Below are 20,848 nucleotides of genomic sequence, written 5' to 3' on the forward strand. Positions count from 1 at the left end.
GAGTACATATCAGATTTTGTGACAATGGTGATAAAGTTTCACTAGACAGCCTTGATCTTTCAAAGAAAAAGTATAGGTAACGATAATATCCCAAGAGATTGAGCTTTACACATTTCCGTGCGTCTTTCACCATGCTGTAATGATCATTACAGATTTTAATAAATAAAACTTACAACTTTCCACACCACTATTGTAATCAATACAAGCATACACACAGCAACGGAAGAAATAGTAAGAAGTGTTCTTAAAACTGTCATTTACTGATTTTCTGCGAAAGACCTAACTCAATTTTAAAACTTATTCATCGCAGCAGATGTGGAGGCGTTACTCCCATGACAAGTGTAACACATGGTAAGGGAGCCATAAATACTGTGTAAACTTCCAAATTACTAGGGGTCAATGAGAATGAGAATTTAACTGGAAAAAGTACATTTTCGAACTGCTAAATCACAGCTGCAAATCTTGGGTGCAGGAAAATCAGTAAATTGTAATATTTTGCGTATTTTCTCTAAGTTATGTGAGACTGAACAATGTTCTCCTTGTAACTCACCTAGAAGAAAGACAGTAGGAAAAAAATGTGGTGCTCACCCACTACATCTGCTGGATATCTGTTTAAGAAGTTGGGCATTCAGAGTACTTCTTCTCCATTAATCTATTCTTCCATGAAAATAATCAACTGTAGTTCAGAAAGAATAATGAAGTATATAATTACAGCACCAGAAGAAAAAATGACATTCATTACTCCAACTGAGTTCTTTTATAGCACAAAAAGGGGTGCACAGTGCTGCAGCTAAAATTTTTATTAGCTTTCCTGGTGATATAAAATTTAAGACAGCAACAATGTAAGATTTGAAAACAAAGCGGAAATGTTGCCTCTTGACGGCACCTATTCCATAGAAGAATTTCCATTACTGTGATGTGTCAAAGATAGTGGGCTGAAATTGCTAATCACATCTGTGTATTAAAAAAGAGGCATGTAGCCATAACTGCAAATTAATTTGTGATGTGAACGTAAAATGACATGGTCTATATCGTTACGATTTATCGTGCAAATAATCCATGGATTGTGAAACTGAACAACGACTGTACAAAGGGTATCATGACATTCACACATTACCAGCTTCATTAAAATGTCTGTGTTGTATATGTGATATTGAGTGACAGTTCTGTCAGTACTCACTTCCCTGCCTAACGCCTAAGGCCAGTAAGTAAGTAAAAAATATGTTGGAGCCCTCTCGACTCTTCTCGGGCGGACGCGTGAGCTTGTATGAGCGTAAACGGAGGTGACGTCCCCGTCAGAGACGGCGGCAGCAGCGACGACGGCGCCGGCGCCTGCTATCGACGGTGGCGGGTCACGTGACGGCGCTTGCGCACTGCTGCGCACGCGGCGCGCCGGCCGCGGGCCGCGCGGTGTGGCGTCGCGACGCCAGTGTTGCCGCGGGAGCCCACACTGGCCGCGACGCCGGCGCCGACGCCGCCTCCGCCGCCGCATGCGACGCCGCCCCCGATCGCCGCTCGGCTGACGCTGCTTGCTATCCGCCAGGTGAGCGCCCGCTCCTGCCGCCAGCCGTTCCCTCACACACTGCGCCGCAGCTAAAGTTGGACGTTGCTCTTTCGCATTAGGGGATTTGCTGAAACATAGCTTCGCTGTCTTTTAGAACTTGTCTGTCGGAGTCAAGTCGCTGTGGTTGGCTATGCCGACGATAGTCAAATGTTTTCGCCTGTGCAACACACGTAGGTTTCCAAATAACTAAAATTTTATCCAACAAATTTCAACGAATACTTAATGTCTCACCTACACCTCGCAGTCGTAGACTGTGCAAGATACAGTACATAGAATCATATTTTCTTTATTTGTTCTAGTACTACCAAGAATCTGAATTTCTACCCCAAATGAAGGTCAAAGATATACATGGAGCTCATTGCTTTTGTATTAACTAATAGAACGCATGGTTAAACTATCGATTTATCATTTGAATTCATTCCACTGTTCTACGATAGTAGATATGTAATTTCAAACGTAACGCATATGATTAAGTTCGTTGTTGTTGTAAATAAAATAATATGTGTACAAATAATGTGATGTCATTACCGGCTTAATACTTTATAGCTGCTGTCAGGTTTTCCTTAGTCTGCCACAGAATAAGCCTGTTGAATGGCTTCAGGATTTCTCCTGAAGTCAGAGCACGTAAATTCGTAGTACAACTGGGAATTCAGACAATTGCAAGACGATTGTTGTACCCCGGATACGTTAATTGCTTTAATAACTATTTTATGTATTTGGTTGCCGTATTTACTCATCAAGCAGTTTAGTTATCTACGTTTAAAGATCAGACGATAGACGCACTGACTTGGAAATCATAGCACTTGTCAAGTTCTGGTGGTTGCAGAAATTACTTTAGCGTTATAAAGCGGAAGAGTAATCACATCGTACTTCAACCATTCGTTTGTTAACAATGTAATTGCAGCTTAGGCTACATGGAACTGAGGACTGAAATAATGCGAGTTCTTAGTGCTATGGGATATCGCCATAGATGTTACACAACTTCAGGCCATTTTTGCAGACCGTGGAACGCCTTGCGGTGTGAGGTGAAGAATTGCTGAACCAAAATAACACACCGAAAAGTACATTAGCTCAGTTACCTTCCGGTGGGTGGGACGTGTTCCCACATGACGTCGACGTCTTTCATGCTCATAAACACAGTCTTAAGACAGAAATTGATTTCTTGGTTCCGTTTTTGACTGTCAGTGTCTTAAACTGCTCTTTCAGGTCTGGATTAATCGGTCCGATTACACCATCTTAGCGCTTCCTTTCGTAGAACTGTCCAAACTTTGCTCTTGCTTTATGAATGTGCCACTCAAGTACTATATACAGGAATTTCGATTTTTGTGACGTAATCCTGCTTTCTTAGTCTGAGCTTACAGTTCGGAATCTTGTGGGAAGTCAATCTGTTAGTAAAACAGCTACGATGATCTGAAAATTCATAATTATTCATTTTGTTATGATAATGTGGCTGTATTTAGCCATATGATATGGTACAAATGATCTCAATGTCAAGAATCATCTCTAAGGAGCTGAACATTGACTGGAAGCTAAACCCTATTTTTTATTTCTTTACGTCAAGAAATAATGTTACGAAAGAGAAGGTGGATGAAACGATAAGGAAAGAAGAGAGGAAAGACCAATATGAGGGCAAGACAAGGCCTGATCCACCGTGGCGCGACATTGGGACACTCGTATATTGAGACAGCAGCTACGTTGAACTATTCCCTGCATAATGTACGGACCAATATATCATTTAAGAATATCGTTTCCCAGACAGGTAAAGACTGATTCTGCCAAACGGAATAATCTAGTCATTTTGGTCGTCCACAAATGTTTATGGACTAGCAGAATTTTGGGATTTTCCTGGGCTACAAACAGCGTGGATTAAAAGTACACAGCTCAGATAACTGTGGATGTTTGGAGGAAAAGAAAGTGAAAACTAAAAGAACGAATCAATCGATTTAGACGTAGCAGAGGGATGTAATTTTGAATACTACACAGTTGATGCAGTGCGAAGTATGAAATACAGTACCACAATGATTGTACTGAGCAATCCGATACAACGTTAAGTGTAATACATTTTAAAAGAAACATCTGTTGTTTATTTATGGCCTGTATGACGTTTAGTAGTATCTAAAGCAAACGCGAGTGAATCATTTACGACAAGAAGCTCATTCTGATTTACGTTCCTATAAGATATTCTACTAGAAATCTGAAATAAATAGGAATAGATGCCTATGTGACAAGATTAATTTGTTTCGTCTCATTTTAGAATAATGAAACGTTTATAACTGCGAATATTCCGTCCGACGAGTTGAGTCCCAGTGCCTATATGGCATTAAACAGTAAATACTACCTTGGGCACAATTCTTGAAACTTGTGAACTCGTGTATTATAAACGGTTTGTTGAGTAAATAGAACTCTTTTTTATATTTCTTGTGAACTGTTAATAATAATCATTTAAAAAGTATCGAGAAAGTGTTAAGTCGAACACCTGGAAAAAGTAAGAAAATGGTGCCTAAATAAATTGTTTAAATCGGTTTTACGTCACCTATCTGCAAATGTCTGACAGCTTAGATTCATGAGAAACAGAGAACTATAAGAATAAGCCTCATAGAAATTATGAAATGTGAACAGAACAACAACCAAAAAAAGGGGGGGGGGAGACTGTTTGAAGCTCACATTTTTCCACCTCTGTGGAATAAAAATTTGTTGAAGTTTTGCAGTCAATATTATGTTGCTCCATCCATGCTGTCTAACAACGTTCAGTGCTCCTTAGTACGGAATCCACAAGGTGGCTGAGACTTCGACGTTCATGTTTGTACTACACACTGACAAAATCACTCTTGAGGATATCCAGTGTGTGAATAAAATTTCTGCTACGATCCAGATCAATTTTTAACTGGTAACACTTAAAATCAGTCAGAATCATGACAGCCGATACTGCACCTCACTTAATTCGGTTCCTTCTTGCCACGTAGTGAAAGTGTTCATGAGGTGACGCGGTGTGCTCTTGCATTATCGTCTTGAAAGATGAGCCTAGCTCCAGAAATATGCGTCTGTCGCTAACCTCGATGGCAATGATTTGCGACCCACATTCGCAGGGAAAGGTCGGGTGAAACGGGATAAATATCTGAAAATTTAAATACTGATTTTAATATTAGTAGAAACTGTAAACGTTCTAATTCATTCTTTACATAATGTTGATTAAGGGACTAATTATAGGACACACTGCTTTTATATTGAAATGCATAGAGAATATTTTAAAGACAACAACAAAGTACCACATGTTCCTATTTACATGTGCCAGTAAGAATGAATCGGAAACGTTAGGTGAATCGCGATAAGATTTCTTCTTGTTTTAACTCTCGTATACTGTACGTAATTATAAAGGAAGTATACTGAGTGTGTCAGAACAAAAAAAAAATGGTTCAAATGGCTCTGAGCACTATGGGACTTAACAGCTGTGGTCATCAGTCCCATAGAACTTAGAACTACTTAAACCTAACTAACCTAAGGACATCACACACATCCATGCCCGAGGCAGGATTCGAACCTGCAACCGTAGCACTCGCGCGGTTCCGGACTGCGCGCCAAGAACCGCGAGACCACCGCGGCCGGCGTGTCAGAACATCTTCCATACATCTTAACATCATTTTAAGTACACATGTGGCACAAAAAAGTTCTCCTTTCTCTCAGCCCCTGCACACTTTTCGTGGTACAACTCCTCTGCCTCTTATTTGGCACCAAATCCAGCCTCCCAGTTTTGATGATGCGCGGTCACTGTATTTTGCTCAACAAAATCCATGCATTGTATCTTACTTCTCTGACTGTGAGGATTTCTCCACCAGCCATTTAGTTCTTTACATTTTCTCGTTTCTGCAGTAATATTTTCAGGAGACGTGAAGAGTACTGCTTGTCGCTTCCTTCTCGATTGATTGCGTTCCGTTTGTTTCTTCGTAGGTGGAGAAAGTTCACGGTAAGGTACTGAAGGTGACGCCGGTTCTGTCTGGTTTTCGGTGCCGGTTGCTGATGCTGTAGGAAGAGGACTATGCATGGTCACAGCACCATGTTCAGCAGCTTCCTCTGTTGTCATGCAACTAAAAAGGAAATCATGTTCAGAGGGAACATCTGCACTGAGTGCGTAAACCACAGTTGATCTTAACCCACTCTCAACAATAGCAGCCGTCGCTGCTTTCAGTATCCTTCTAAAAGTGACCTTGTTGATCCCCCTCCCCCCTCCTGGTTGTTCCTCATGAAAGTATTGAGCTCAGTGTGATACTATGACTTCATCCACTTGAGAAATGATCTATCTAATGGCTGAATGAGTTGTATGGGTAGGTAAACAAATTTTGTGTACGTCATTTTCATTGTAAAATTCCAATGCCTCTAATCTTTTATGGGAAGGGTGTTCATCTAGAAGCAAGAGACATCTTCCAGGAACGCTATGAGCTAGGTAAGATCAAAACACTTCAAAAAGTCTTCTTCATTTATCCAAAGTGAATCCATCATTGTTACCAATGAGCCATTAGGAAAACTGGTAGGAAATTCAAGATAAAACATTTTGCCTTTTCATGTTGCCACTGGTGGAATGATTTCCTACAGCGTTCATACAAGCACGTCTGCGAAAAGACAACATTGCAACAGTTCGCTGCAAATATTTCCTTGTGTGCTTTATTAGTCATCTGAAAGCCAGATCTGTCACAGTTATAAATCAATTGTGGATAATCAATCCTCCGTGATTTTATCCACTGAAGTAAAATATCGCTCAGGGTCATGCTTATTAAGGCACTTGCGTAACGCAAAGAGAGACCTTCAGCTTTCCTAAATGTCATTTCAGGATTGCACTTGCGAAAAGCAATAAGTCAATCAATTCCTGCTGTCTGATGTTGTTTCGAAAACTTATGTTTGATTCCATTTTCCTCTGAGACAAAAGGCAGCTTTTCTTGGAATGTTAGAATACTAACAGAACCCACAAGCTGAGAGCGAAAGCATCCGTTCTACTAACTGCGTTCCTTGTTCGACGGTAAACCTAGATTGTTCACTCTTCTTCTCCAGCTGATTATCGATACCACTTTGTAGACGGCGGCGAGGACGTGAATGAGGCACGCCAAATAATTCTGCAGCATGACATATGCTCCTCCCTTGGCGCAAGACAGTAATAGCTCAGCGCGTATTGTCTTCAGTCCAACCATCTTCATCATCCCTCAGCAGCGAGAGGATAGTAAAAAATAACTCAGTAAAACGTGCTGTCGCTGTCCTGACTTAATTTAGTGTCCCTATTCACGAAAAGGCATAGTTTGTAATCTACAGCGGTTAGTAACACTGAAACCATTTTCCATGAACAGTAAAGTACCGTAACCTCATTTAGATTACAATTTTAAAATCAACCACAAGTGAATACATAATGACAGTAAGGATTAACTAATTATACTAAATTTAAGGAAAAAATATTATAAATCAGAAGTTCCTGTTCCTCTCACCTTCCATAACGGGTGTTCCTTCTGAGGAATTCAGAATACAAGACTGCACTGGCACTCCGTTGGACGGTTTTCTGATACATCAAATTGAGACGGGGATCTGGAGATGATATCATATTCTTATGTGCAGTTGGTTTCTCCTGGGGAATCATATTCTAAAACTGTCCCTACCTGACCATTGTCCATGCTCGTATAATACCAGCCCAGAACTTGACGAATTACCTCTATCCTGAACCTGTGGGACCTCACGTCTGAGACGTGCATTGGCATCTGGTTGACTCCACTCGGTTCTGTGACTGTTACTAGACATCTTCAACACTCATTGGTAAAAACACGCACGTGCCATAGGTACAGGTCCAATTCCAGGTAGGTACGGGGTCCCGTACCTATCTTCTCTGTGCGCCACGTTGTTGGTTCGTAATGGATGGCTACAGACCAAATTGATCGCGTGGAGACGGTTGCGTAGTGTCTGTATCGACACGGCCGACACAGTTACTTACGTATAGACAGTGCACAAGTCCTTTCTCATGAAGTATCGACGAACCGTGATACATAAGTAGCGTCTTCAGCGTTTATTGTAGATCGCGGACGACCACTATGAGGCGGATCTTCAATCTTTTGATTCAATGTTACAATGACGTCAGTGTGATGTTCATCTACATCCACATCTGTCTCTATGTGATTACTCCGCAATTCACGCTTAAGTGCCTGCTAGAGGGTTCATTGAACCGTCATTCAAACTATTTTCCTACATCTCCACTCTCCAAGAAAGCACGGGAGAAACGAACATTTAAAGCTCTCGGTGCGAGCTCTGATTTATCTTATTTTATTATTATCATCATTATTTCCTAAGCAGGTCGGCGCCAACAAAATATTTTCACATTCGGAAAAAGAAGTAAGCCGATCCAAAAATGCCTTTGTTTTAAAGGTTGCCACACCAATTCGCCCATCATATCCTTGACATTCTCTCCCCTAATTCGTGATAATGCAAAACGAGCTTCCATTCTTTGGTCTCTTTCTACATTCACTGCCTATCCTGTCTGGTAAGGATACGGCACAGCAATACTGTAGCAGAGGATGAACAGGCGCAGCCTAGGCAGTCTCTTTAGCACACCTGTTGCACTTTTTTAATGTTTTATCAATAAATCACGGTGTTTGCTTCGCTTTCTTCACAACATTATCTATGTGACCCTTACAGTTTAAATTATTCGTAATTGTAATCCCTAAGTATTTAGTTGAATTTACAGTGGTTAGATTTGCCATTCATCGGGTAAGCGGAATTTAGCGGATTACTTTTGGTAGGCCTACTCATGCGGATGAATTCACGTTTTCCACTGTTTAGAGTCAGTTGCCACTTTCCGCACCATACAGATATCCAGATGAAAGGTATTCGCAGTTCTGAATATGGGAGACCATCAACTTATAAGGAATGACAAGAATGAAAACATTATGTATATGTTACAAAATCGTACTGCAAATCGACATTAGCGCTATTGGGCTGTAATGCAGCGCATTACTCCTATTTCCTTACTTGGATATTGGCGTGACTTGGGCAACTTTAGATACTGATCTCTCGAATAGCGAGTGGTTGTATATAATTGCTAAGTATGGAGTTATTGTATCACCTTACTCTGCAAGGAACCTACCTGGAATATAATATCGATCGGAGGCCCTGCGTTTTTATGTGATTTAGGCTGATTCGCTACACTGAGGATAACTACTTCCAGTTACTCATGATGGCAGTTCGCGAGGTATGTTGCCAGACTGAATATTGTACGCAAGCTGCATTCTTCTGTTCGTAACTGGAGACACAGTCCACTGTCCAGAATTGCAGTGACACATAGCTTTAAACTTGTGACTAGCCGTATGTAGCAATTTTTTGTGATGGAAGGAGTATGCAGGGAGATCTTTCCCAAAAAAAGCTTTTCTAGTCATTTGAGTGATGGAATTTGTGTCTGAGCATTTTATATTAGCTAATCATGACTTTATTAACAACTAATATCATGTATATCTTCCATTCAGCCCGAAGACAGCATGGATGTGTTAGAGCAGATGTAGTAATAACATTTGCGGTATAGAGAGCAACGCTTTGCCTGTCTGATCTTCTCTGGAGCTGTGTATTACAATGCAATGTGTTGCAAATAAATTCCGCACTTGCTCTGTAATGTGAAACATTTACGCCTATATATGGGGTACATAACGAGCAATAGTAACTTTTTAAGAGGTTGTCGTTTACGTTATTTCCAGTAAACTATTCTGCGTAACATGTGTCGAATACAGAGGTACGGTTCTTAGAATGTAGCCCATATAAATGCAAAAACAGTTAAGCAAGCGCAGATGATGGAGTTCAAAATACATGAATTCCATTTCCGACTTCACTATATTTTCCAATTTTATTGGCAACATAACGTGCAGCTCTTCTGATGATGTCTCCACAGGCAAATATCTGAAGGGGTTAGGTAAGTGGAACTTGGTGGCCTAGGATCGTGACCATTTATGCCCACCGGCCTTCCGCGGAATGTTGGTTTACGTAACAACCAGAATGCGCAGAGTCTCCCGTCATGCTGAAAAACCATAACTACCACCGTAGCCAAAGGGATAACTTCAAATATTGCTGGAAGTTCAAGAACATTTACCTAACGGAGCCTTGTACAACGAAGTTGTAATACGTTCCAATCAACTGACTGGCTACCATAACACACCACACGTTAATAGAGAGACGTTCTTGAAAGTGTCACCACAAAAGCGTGTGGCTTTTCGTCGAACCACCGATGTCGGTTGCGAATGTTATTGATAATGGCACGATTGAAAGTGGCTTCATAAGTAAAACGTATTGCTGTCAGTACTCGCCGATATGCAATTAATAAATATCCCAATGTTCTGACTACATCTACCTTTTAAGCAATCCTAGAAGACTTGGATACCTGATGTCCGCCATAATCTTCTATGTTAGTAAATATTCTGTTTGTGTTTGTTGAAACGCTATTTTCTATCCACTGAATAACGTCCTCAGCTCCATCCGCATACTATTCATTTCCACATGAGACATGACTGCTGAACACTACTCCAGAACCCAACCCCCCCCCCCTCCCCCTCCCCCGTCGGAGGATCGAGTTCTCCCTCGGGCATGGGTGTGTGTGTCGTCCCTAGCGTAAGTTAGTTTAAGTAGTGTGTAACCTCTGACCTCGGCAGTTTGGTTCCATAGACCTTACCACAAATTTACAATTTTTTACTACTCCAAAACCACGCAGTTTAGTGAAAACTCATGAATTTGTTACTCTGCGATTAGAACATTATCTATAGTATTTTCTACAAGCAGCAGTATCGTTCCATTACAATACCTGTACGTAGATATCGGCGTACCCAGCATTTGTAAATACGTGCAGCACACTCAAATGACAGTAGGAATATCCAACAGAACACAATCGCCATTGAAAACTTCAGTTATATAGAATAAAGTACAGCATCACAACTTTAACTACAGAACAAATATGGCTATCGATAAATTAACCATTGCAACTGGAGTACCAATGTGTGAAATAAAAACTTACCTCTGTAATCAGCTGTATTTCTGAAAACAATAAAAATTTATCTCATGTGACATTTAGTGTTTACTTTTCCGTTGAAACACGCTGTATACAGTCGTACCATCGAAATCCTTTCTGTAAAGCTAATGAGAACAACATATTTTCGTCCTGCGTTTCGTGATTAGGCATTGACCGTTATCTGTGGATCTTACATATCTGAATATAACAGGACCAACGCAGTATCAATTCTGGTAGAGATTGCTCAACGTAGAAATTTTTACCTAACGTTTTTTGTGGCACCAAACGAGGCTCTGAATTGAAAAAATGATATCGTGAATTCTCCACGCATGGAAACAACTCATCATTCTTTGCCTGAGAATGACATGAGAAAACCGTAGCTGAATGTACTGCAAGAATGTTGCCTTAGATGGTAGCGACTGTGTATGACACTTCACAGAGATATAGCTACACAGGTATGTTCCACTTGCATTCGTGGTGGGAAAAACTGGAGTGGAGGTGGGGAATAAAGCAGCAGTTTATTTGTGAGCAGTAACACACTAGTGCATTAAATTTATACAGCAATTTTTCAGAACTTACTGCCAGCCTCATACAGTTAATAGAGGTCGATTTTTATATGTGCTGTAGATCTATGGATACTTTTCTTCCAAATCCCTGCCCAGTAGTTGTGCTCCTCCCCTTGTAAGTACCATGTCATTTTAGTTGCAGTTCATGCTGAAGTTACGCACTATTTGAGACCGAATTACGTACAAATTGAACAACAAGTAACCAAGAGGCCTTTTTTTTTTTTAGTCATCAGTCGTCTGGCTGATTTGACGCATCCCTTCACAAATTTCTCCCTTGTGCAAAACTCGTCTCACAGTACCAGCCCGCATCTCGTGGTCGTGCGGTAGCGTTCTCGCTTCCCACGCCCGGGATCCTGGGTTCGATTCCCGGCGGGGTCAGGGATTTTCTCTGCCTCGTGATGGCTGGGTGTTGTGCGCTGTCCTTAGGTTAGTTAGGTTTAAGTAGTTCTAAGTTCTAGGGGACTGATGACCGTAGATGTTAAGTCCCATAGTGCTCAGAGCCTACAGCCTACACAGTACCACTTGCACTCAAAGCAATTAATTATTTATTTGTTTCATTCAAATCTCCATCTTCATCTACAATTCTTCCCCTCCATTGCTCGTATTTATACTATAATGTTGACGTGCTAACATGTATCGTATCATCATGTCCATACTTCATGCCAGTGTTTCATTAACGTTCCTTTCTTTGCCGATTCTGCGAAGTACCTCCTTATATCCTTATCTGATCAGTCCACCCAATTTTCAACATCCCTCTATAACACCAAATCTCTGACTTCTCGATTTTCTTCTTTCAGGTTTCCCTCCGGCCGTTATTCATTGCCATACAATGCTGTGCTCCAAATTATTCCTCAAATTAATGGCAGAGTTTAACGCTGGTAAACTTCTTTTCGTCAAGAATGCCTTCTTTGCCAGTACTAGTCTGCTTTTTATGTCCAGTTTGCTTTGTCAGTCGTGTGATTTTTTTTCCAAACTATTGGAGTTCCTTCACTTCATCCAGATTTTGACAAGTTTGTCGCAGTTCGCACTTCTGCTTCTTGTCAGTACTTTTGTCATTTTTCGGTTTGTTCTCTGTATTTATCAGATTGTTTATTCTATTCCACAGGTCCTGAAACTCTTCTTCACTTTCACAGAGGATAACAATCACATCAGCGAATCTTATTGATATCCTTTCACCCTGATTTTAATCCCACTCTTGAACCTTTAATTTCCATCATTGATTCGTCGATGTATGGGCTGAACACTAGGAGTGAAAGACTACTTCTTTGTGTTACACCCTTTTAATGCGAACACTTCATTCTTGGACTTCAGTTCTTATTTTTCGGTCTAGATTCTTGCACGTAATGTATTTTACCCACTCACATCTCTGTCCTCCTTTGCTGTAGCTTATTTTCATATTCCTCAGAATTTCGGACATATTTCTATATTTTAAGTTTTCCTAGGTGACAAATCATATGAAAGTGTCTCGATTTTTTTAAGTTCTTTTGTACATTATCAAACGCAATGTTAGAATTCTGTCTTGATACGTTTATATTTGCGAAAGCCAAAGTGATCGTCATCTAACCTATCCTTAATTTTCTTTTCCATTCTTCTGTGTCTTATTAGCAAATTAGGTCTATGAGCTGTTATGTGGATTGTACGATAATTCTCACACATATCTGCCCTTGTTGCCTTTGGCACATAACATGGTATATTTCCAATCTCATAGAGTCTGCTCGCGAACCTGAAGAGCCGTTTGACTGCAACTTCTCTCAATGATTTTAGAAATTGCGAAGGATTGTTATCTATCTGGTCTGACTTTTTTGATCGCATGTGTTGCAAAGCTCTGTTCGGCTCTAAGACTGGATCCATATACTTCCATGTAGACTCCCATTTCTTCCCTGACGTTATCACACAATTCCTCACGCTCCTAGAGGCCTTCAACGTACTCTTTCATCCTACTCCCCTCTCATTTGCTTTGAATAGTGAAATTCCAACTCCGCTTTTAATTACGTCGTCCTTGCTTTAATTTCACGGAAGTTTATTTTGTCCTGTAAGCTGTATCAGTCTAACGACGACTTTTTCACTTTTTTTTGCAGCTGTTTCGTTTTCGCTTTCATGCACTCCCAGTATACTTCGTTCCTAAGTAACTTTCATTGTTGCAGTCCTTCTTCCCATAGAAATTTTTTGTACTTCCTTATTTTGCCGATCAGTTGTATTTCTTCTGTTACCGTGGTTTCTTCGCTGTTACCAAACTAGTAGCTACGTTGGTCCCCTTCAACTTTAGTAATGGCCCTTTTCAGAGAGATCCACTCCTCTTCCACTACAATTTGGATGCCCCAGGCTGTGGCTAAGCCATGTCTCCGCAGTATCATTTCTTCCAGGAGTGCTAGTCCTGCAAGTTTCGCAGGAGAACCTCCGTCACGTGTGGAAGGTAGGAGATGAGGTAACGGCGGAAGCAGAGCTGAGAGGGAGGGTCGGTCGTGCTCGCGTAGCTCCGGTGGTAGAGCACTTGCCCGAGAAACGCAAAGGTCCAGGGCTCGAGTCCCGTTCCCTCACGTAATTTTAATTTCCCACGGAGTTTCATATCAGCGTACACTCTACCGCAGAGGAAAATATATTCTGGAAATTAATAAATAACGTCTGGTATTTACAGCTTACAGAAGACACACGCAGGAGAGCAATATATTTGAATCAAATGTTATTAAATATCAGTATGTAGTGAATGTTTATTTCACACATTTCGTATTCTCAACAACAGCACTCATAAATTACAAAAAAAAAAAAAAAAGTGAACGAAACAGGGAACTTTGTTCGTAAGTGGACCTCCGCGTAAGATTGTACTTTTAAATTACCTCACATTCTAGATTAAATATTGTAAGCAATCTGAGGTCCATGGATAGGAGAACAGATTATATCCGTATATAAAGCCTATTTTGGGGAAACACACGCGCGAAGCACAAGGCTTTTGATTTATCAACAGAAACGATGATCACCTTTGTGATCAAGACAACAGCCTACCGGCAGATCTATCTGTGGAGCACATTACTTGGGAATGCATTCTGTACGTGGAGACAGTAACTACGTCACCCAAGAGCACCAGATATGTGGAATACTCTAAACTATACGTAACCGTAACGAAAAATCCGTCCACAGCCCCTGACGCGCCCATGGGCGCCGGTCGACCGCCATGTCATCCTGTTCCAGTGGCTTCCTAGGACACTGTATGAAGTGACGTGAGGTCAACACGCAACTGTCCTGGCCGTTGCCAGTTTTCGTGATCTGTAGCTGCTACTAATCGGTCAAGCAGCTCCTAAAATGGCATCTCGAGGCCTAATTCACCTAGTTCCCGTCCTCCCACAAGGAATATTCCTTGGCGGTACTGGGAATAGAAGCTGTGTCTTCCGCGTGATAATCAGCCGCGCTAACGACTCAGGAAGGATGCGAACACTCTTATCCATACCATATAACATATCCTGTAGCATACTAGCCACACAGTATGAGGTCAGAGTTTCAAATTCGCCTATGCCTCCTGTCCACTGAATGCTGCAGATATTATAAAGACACCCTGGAGCTAGAGCTGTGTAGTCGCCCGCTGTAGAATGCGAATAAAAATGAAGTGCAGGTTCCATATTTGTAACTGCAACTGAAGATTGCATTATATTAGGAACAGTAACGAGCATGATGTACAGGAAAGCAAGAGAACCTGGAACACGCTGCCCGTCTTAGAATGACTATCCGCATCCAAGTTTTCGTAGCAAATGTATAAAAAAAATAACTGAAAGGTTATCAGTTCATGAAAACAGGCAGAAATTGATTGAAAAATAAAGCAGTAGCAAGATCCAGCACAGTGCTCTTTGGAAGGCTTACGTATTTGGAAAGATACATATTCTTCTTATTCCAAACATATATCTCGATGTAGTTCACTTCTTCATACTTTTTTTTCTTTATTTTTTTTATTTTTTCAGGAGACGTGGTTGTGAAGAGTGCTTGATTTGTGACTGTACGCAGCGGTACGCCGTAGCGGTACCGCTGACAAAAATAACGTTTTAAGAAGCCTAAATTAAGAAAAAGACAGAATTACTCCCGCAATGTCACAGTACCGGATCTCCTTTTTTATAAATCAGGCAATTGTTTGTGACTAATGTAGCATCAATGGGAATGAAGATACCACGTGCACTAATAGTGATACTAACAGTTGTTCTATTGTTTCTGAGCCGCTATTACAGAAAAAGACTGTTGAATGTGTATCACGTAGCTTACTGCGCAGTTATAGGTAGCAAGGTATAATGTAGGGTGATACAAATTGGTAATTCTTTAGATATTCGTAGTCGTGGGATGTATCGAAACATCTTTGTTTGGACTACAAGTTTTAGTAGTTCCCTAAAATTAATTTGAACTCTATATACTAAATTAATGTAGTCTCTTTATACTTGGAAATTCATTTTCATACGTTTATAATAGCGTCCTAATATTGACAATTGAAATTCAGAGATAATCTGTTGTATACCTTTGATGTACGATTTATCTTTCCTAGTTTGTAGCATTGACTGCTGCTGCCCTACGATATCGATCATAAACACACGTTTGCTCATAAATACCTCCGAAATTTCAGAAGAATATTGCGCGAAAATTACATAGCAAACGTTAAAATGACGCACACCCCCTTGGATAGAGCAGCTCGCAAAGTTTTGGTTCGTAATAAACGCGGTGCCGTAGCTGTTCTCGGGGCAGGTGTGTCATAGCACGTACACAAACTATCGGCTCTGTGTTGTCGCCCTGAACTAATCCACGCCTGCAGATAGGCAGTCCGATGAACATATCTGTGACTTCCACGAACTACACAGAAGCGCTCTTCTGCCCGTAGTGAGTTTTACCGCTTCACAAAAAAATGGTTCAAATGGCTGTGAGCGCTTTGGGACTTAACATCTGAGGTCATCAGTCCCCTAGAACCTACAACTGCTTAAACCTAACCAACCCAAGGACATCACACACATCCATGCCCGAGGCAGGATTAGAACCTGCGACCGTAGCGGTCGCGCGTTGCCGGACTGAAGCGCCTAGAACCGCTCGGGCATAACGGCCGGATTACCGCTTCACAATTGGTGCCAATACTGAGCACCTATAATACGACTTGAAACTTGGAGAGATTTTCTATCCACCGATGTATGTCTATTTCGTCTATGTTCCTTCTTCTCAATAACCTTCTACTGATCATGGGAAAGGCATTGAGACACAGGAGCGGTAACTAACTGTCGAATGCACGGAGCGAGGTAGCACACTGATTAAACTACTAAATTACGTTAGGGAGTACTCGAGTTCTAATATCTATCATGTGATTCACACTGTTTTCCGTGTTGTCCCTGAAATAATTAGTAAGGATGCTGAGAACATCTTCTGAAAAAGCGAGGGATTTATTCGTTCTTCTTTTGCTCCATTCGAGCTTGCGCTTCGTCTCGAATGGCCTCGTCGACGACGAGGCGTTATGTTCTAGCTGCCATCGTTTGGCTTCGAAGCTTTAATAACACTCATATCTGCATAATAAACTAGGGGAATTCAGTTATGCCGTTATGAAATCAACTGTCCTCTTTGAAGCCCCAACTGTTTCAGCGCCTTTATGCCATCATCAGAGCGTACTTTTATTTAGTTCTTCAAACTTCGAACATGTATTAAATAATAATTATTGAAACAAAATTATGCATAAAATTTTAAAGTATATTGTGAGTATTACCTTATTTTTTAGAATTTAAGATGTCGCATGAACGACTTGATAGTATGTTGCCATCACCAATGACTTGATGCTAATCTGAGTTTCGGTGGCGAGTTAGCAAATCATTATCTATAAAATTATTTTATTTTCCTGCAAGAAAACTCGAGCATTTCTTCTTTGGTAGCCACATTTAATGAATAAGGATGAAGGTAATTGGCAATAAAATCGCTTCATTGTTATAAAAAATGTGCTGAAATTAGCGCCGGTGAGATGACATACCTAAAGGAGAACATTTAAATGTCCGTTACTGTAACGGAAAAATATTTCGTCGATTTCCTAAGACGGCATAGAGATCTCTGCCTTGCTCAGGGGTGTGGAGGGTTCGATATCGCTTAAGAGGAGTGCAATACGGAGTAATCCACAACGATCCGCTCTGATCCTCGCAGCTCGGACAATGGCGCCAGCTGGAGGATCGGCATTCACGCGGAACCGGCCATTATTGAGAAATTCCTGGCGCGGCAGCGACCGGCCCGCCGCTATGCACTCGTCATATCGGCTCAGGGAGCGAATAGCGGGCTGGCGTGCCCCGCCAAATTCCGCAGAATGTCGTGGAGACTGGTGTAGATGGGTTTCTTTCTCAGGTGGCTACTTACCTGCACAGTTTTATACTGAAGACCTGACAGGGGATCATCTCTGTTCTTAGTCAGAGGCACGAAGTATCGAAAATATGAATCTTCGTCGTTCAGGCTTAAGTATGAATAAGGCTCTTTAAAGTTCAATTTTTTTTTCAAGCTCTTGAACCTTATTGCGCACCTAATTCGTGTAAATGTTGACTAAAAAAGGTTTCAACAATCACGCAGGCCGGCCGATGTGGCCGAGCGGTTCTAGGCGCTACAGTTCGGTACCGCGCGAATCCTGCCTCGGGCATCGATGTGTGTGATGTTCTTAGGTTAGTTAGATTTAAGTAGTTCTAAGATCTAGGGGACTGATGACCTTAGAAGTTAAGTCCCATAGTGCTCAGAGCCATTTGAACCATTTAGCCAATCACGCTACTGAACTAATGATCAAATTTTGTGCCAGTTTTGGCACTGTGATTTCTTCCGGAATGTCTTTGCCTAACTTGAATGCGGAGTGAGTATTCTCTCTGCCAGGCTATGGGTACAGGGAATGTACAGTCGGTGGGAAAGGGAATGGGGAGTTCATCCTCGACGGCTTGTGAAGTGTACGGCAAGCCACATTGCCGTTCGTACAGCTCCGTGTGTAATGCATGGCCGTGATGACGACAGATGCCATCCACGATTCCTCGGATCACTTCATAGTTCTCTTTGAGTGTGTAGGCAAGGAAGATTAACTGCCAAATCGATATAGAAGCCATCAATGTTTTCCACAGAAAAGAAAAAGTTGCAGAGGGTCTGTTAAGTTGCCTCATTTGTTTAAAAATTATTCAGGCTAACTTCGTCTTTGATGTGTTAAACAACTGCGCAGTTATCGGAAAGACGGTTGTATAATGTCTCCTCTTAGATGAGCCAGAAAGTGCCACTTCTTAACTGAAAAAAGACGAAATTTTTGTTCCGACGTCTAAGGATTTATTCAATTAAAAAAAGGGGGAGGATTTTAGGGTTGTCGATTTTGCTGAGCCAGGTAGTGCCAGATCCTGGATGACAACTAATTGACAATTTATTCACGCTCTAGCTTAAATGGGAAAGAAAGCGTTCCTTTCGGGATCCAGTTTTAAAAAGGTTTATAGGTCGCCACATTTCTTTGTGTTTCTCAAACCAAATTAATTTGTCAAAATACGTTGTTCAAATTTAGGATCGTGTCAGCTATACTGTACAGCTCCCAAATTAACTTCGATAGCGAGAAAATGCGACCTGTATTATACGCCGTACCAGCCCAAACACGACTGACCCACATCCCTCATGAGTCGTTGGACTGTATTTTTGAAACCAGGTTCATTAACCCGACGTTTCTACGCCCTACAACGATAATAATCAGGTGTAAGACAAATTCTGCATTCGTCAGTGAGGAAAACCTTATGTCTTTGATGCAGATTCTATTGGAGGTGCCCCCTGTCCACTTCTTCGCAGATGACAGTTACAGAAAATATATGCCGTTAATTGGATGGGCGGCTAAAGGCCTAGTTGGTGGTCTGGAGAAGTTTGCATGTAGTCTGAGTCGACACAGCCATTCGAATCGCCTCCAAAAATACATTCGTGTTACATTCTCCTCAGGGTACTGATGACCCATAACTTGTATATGGCGGCTATTATCTGGTAGTGTTGGCCGTTAGCAAGCACTACGAAACAGATCTTGTGTTTTGCGTCTCATTTGAGCTGTTTAATGTTCGACTGTCGTCACTTCTGGGTACACCAATTCGGCTGTGAATTTCTCGTGCTGGCAACTCTTCTTACCGTTAGCAGATAATGCACGTAAGGTCTAAGTTGGAACAGTGCACACAATCCTCGCAGAGTGCTTCGCGATTGAAGATGCAGCGTGCTCTACTTAACTTCATCTGGCTTGATATTTTACCAAAGTAACACACGCCTGTACGCAGTGATATTCCTTAGCCAGAAACGTATTTAGAAGGAATTTCACGAAATAAAATTATATGTAAGTCGTGTGGGAGGGTTAGTTTCAGTAGCTCAGTTCTTCCCTGTAGCGTAGTATAGTCTGCGATGATCTATTGTGACAAGTTTCAAACCATGTCCTAATCTGACAGCAGCCCAGACCACAGCGCTTCGTGGGCAGTGTACCACCAGTCACTAGTTACCTTTATTTTGTCCATTATAAACGATGTTTTTAAAAGCCTGCAACTGAATTGATTACGATTTAAACAATGAAGTTACCGGTTATCTTCTTACACAGGGTTATTGTTCTGGCGTCCGCTTGTGACGGCACAAACGCAGCCAAATAACGGGTCCTTACATGGCCTTAAAGGCATGTTGAATTCCTTTCTTTTTCAGATGTTCTTTCAGATGGAAGGCTGTGGCACATCGATAAAGGTTAGGTACAAAAGTCATGAAAGTTTAATGGTCTGCCAGGCAGCAAGCGAGCTGCTGCGGTATTTGGGCGGCACACAGGACGAGGCGATCGACGGGAATCCTTTCCGTATTAATGAAGCACGTAGTCCACTAGACATCACGGTGTTGACGAAACTACCTAAAACGTCCGTGTACGTACAAGCTCTCGAAAGAAATCTGGTCAGATCGTTTTCTCTGTCTTGGGAACAACATGTATTTTAGACACCTGGGAACAAAAGAATCTCTTTGCTTTGCAAGCATTCGCTATGTTGAATCTTTACTTTGAGGTTAAATTGACTTTTGGGCTCCATAAATCATTTCATATTCCATAAATATGTCGAAGGCAGGCGCTGTGTTGTGAAGTGCTATCACACCGACATTTTATCTTAATGAAAATTTATAATCAATTTCTCCAAAAACCTCAGTTTCTCCAAAAACCTTAATGCAATTAATAAATTATTTATTGAAATACAACCTTCACATATGAGCCAGTGGGGCCACTTATCATGTATGGATTCACCTAGTAACATATTGGACAGGAAAACGAGACACTACGACAATTTCTGTAAATTGTTAGTGCAGTTCATCAACATCATATAGGTTAATCTCGCACCACTTGTCACTATTATATGACGTTACTTTCACATGGTAACCGGAAATGTTTTCCCCATGCATTTCACTCTTCTCGAGAACAAATTTTATGCCTTTGGATTTTTTAGATTTATTTTATAGTGTTTCAAACAATCTCTCTCACAACATTGTAGGGTTCCGTACCTCAATAGGTAAAAATGGAACCTTTATAGGATCACCTGCGTCCGTCTGTATGTCTCTCTGTATGTCAGACTGTTCAAACCCTTTTCTCTCGGGAACATGTATGCTTATGACGTTGAAGTTTATGTAAGATATTAAGATCTACGGACTCTTGACAGTGTAAAAAAGTGAAGCTTCAAAGTCAATGCACTCAAGAGATACGCCCAATTACGTAAACTCATCAATAAAAAA

General features: G+C 41.2%; 1 protein-coding gene across 1 annotated transcript in view; it reads left to right on the forward strand.

Annotated features, from left to right (window-relative positions):
* The first annotated feature begins 1,446 nt into the window (after positions 1–1,446).
* The window catches only part of LOC126433663 (CCN family member 4), a 383,910-nt gene continuing 364,508 nt past the window's right edge, over positions 1,447–20,848 (forward strand). Inside the window, exon 1 of the mRNA XM_050090450.1 lies at positions 1,447–1,543. The gene's annotated coding sequence lies outside the window, so the exon portion shown is untranslated. The remainder of the gene's footprint in view (positions 1,544–20,848) is intronic.

The sequence above is a fragment of the Schistocerca serialis genome, chromosome 1, assembly GCF_023864345.2.
Source record: "Schistocerca serialis cubense isolate TAMUIC-IGC-003099 chromosome 1, iqSchSeri2.2, whole genome shotgun sequence".
NCBI classification, from domain to species: Eukaryota; Metazoa; Arthropoda; class Insecta; order Orthoptera; family Acrididae; genus Schistocerca; species Schistocerca serialis.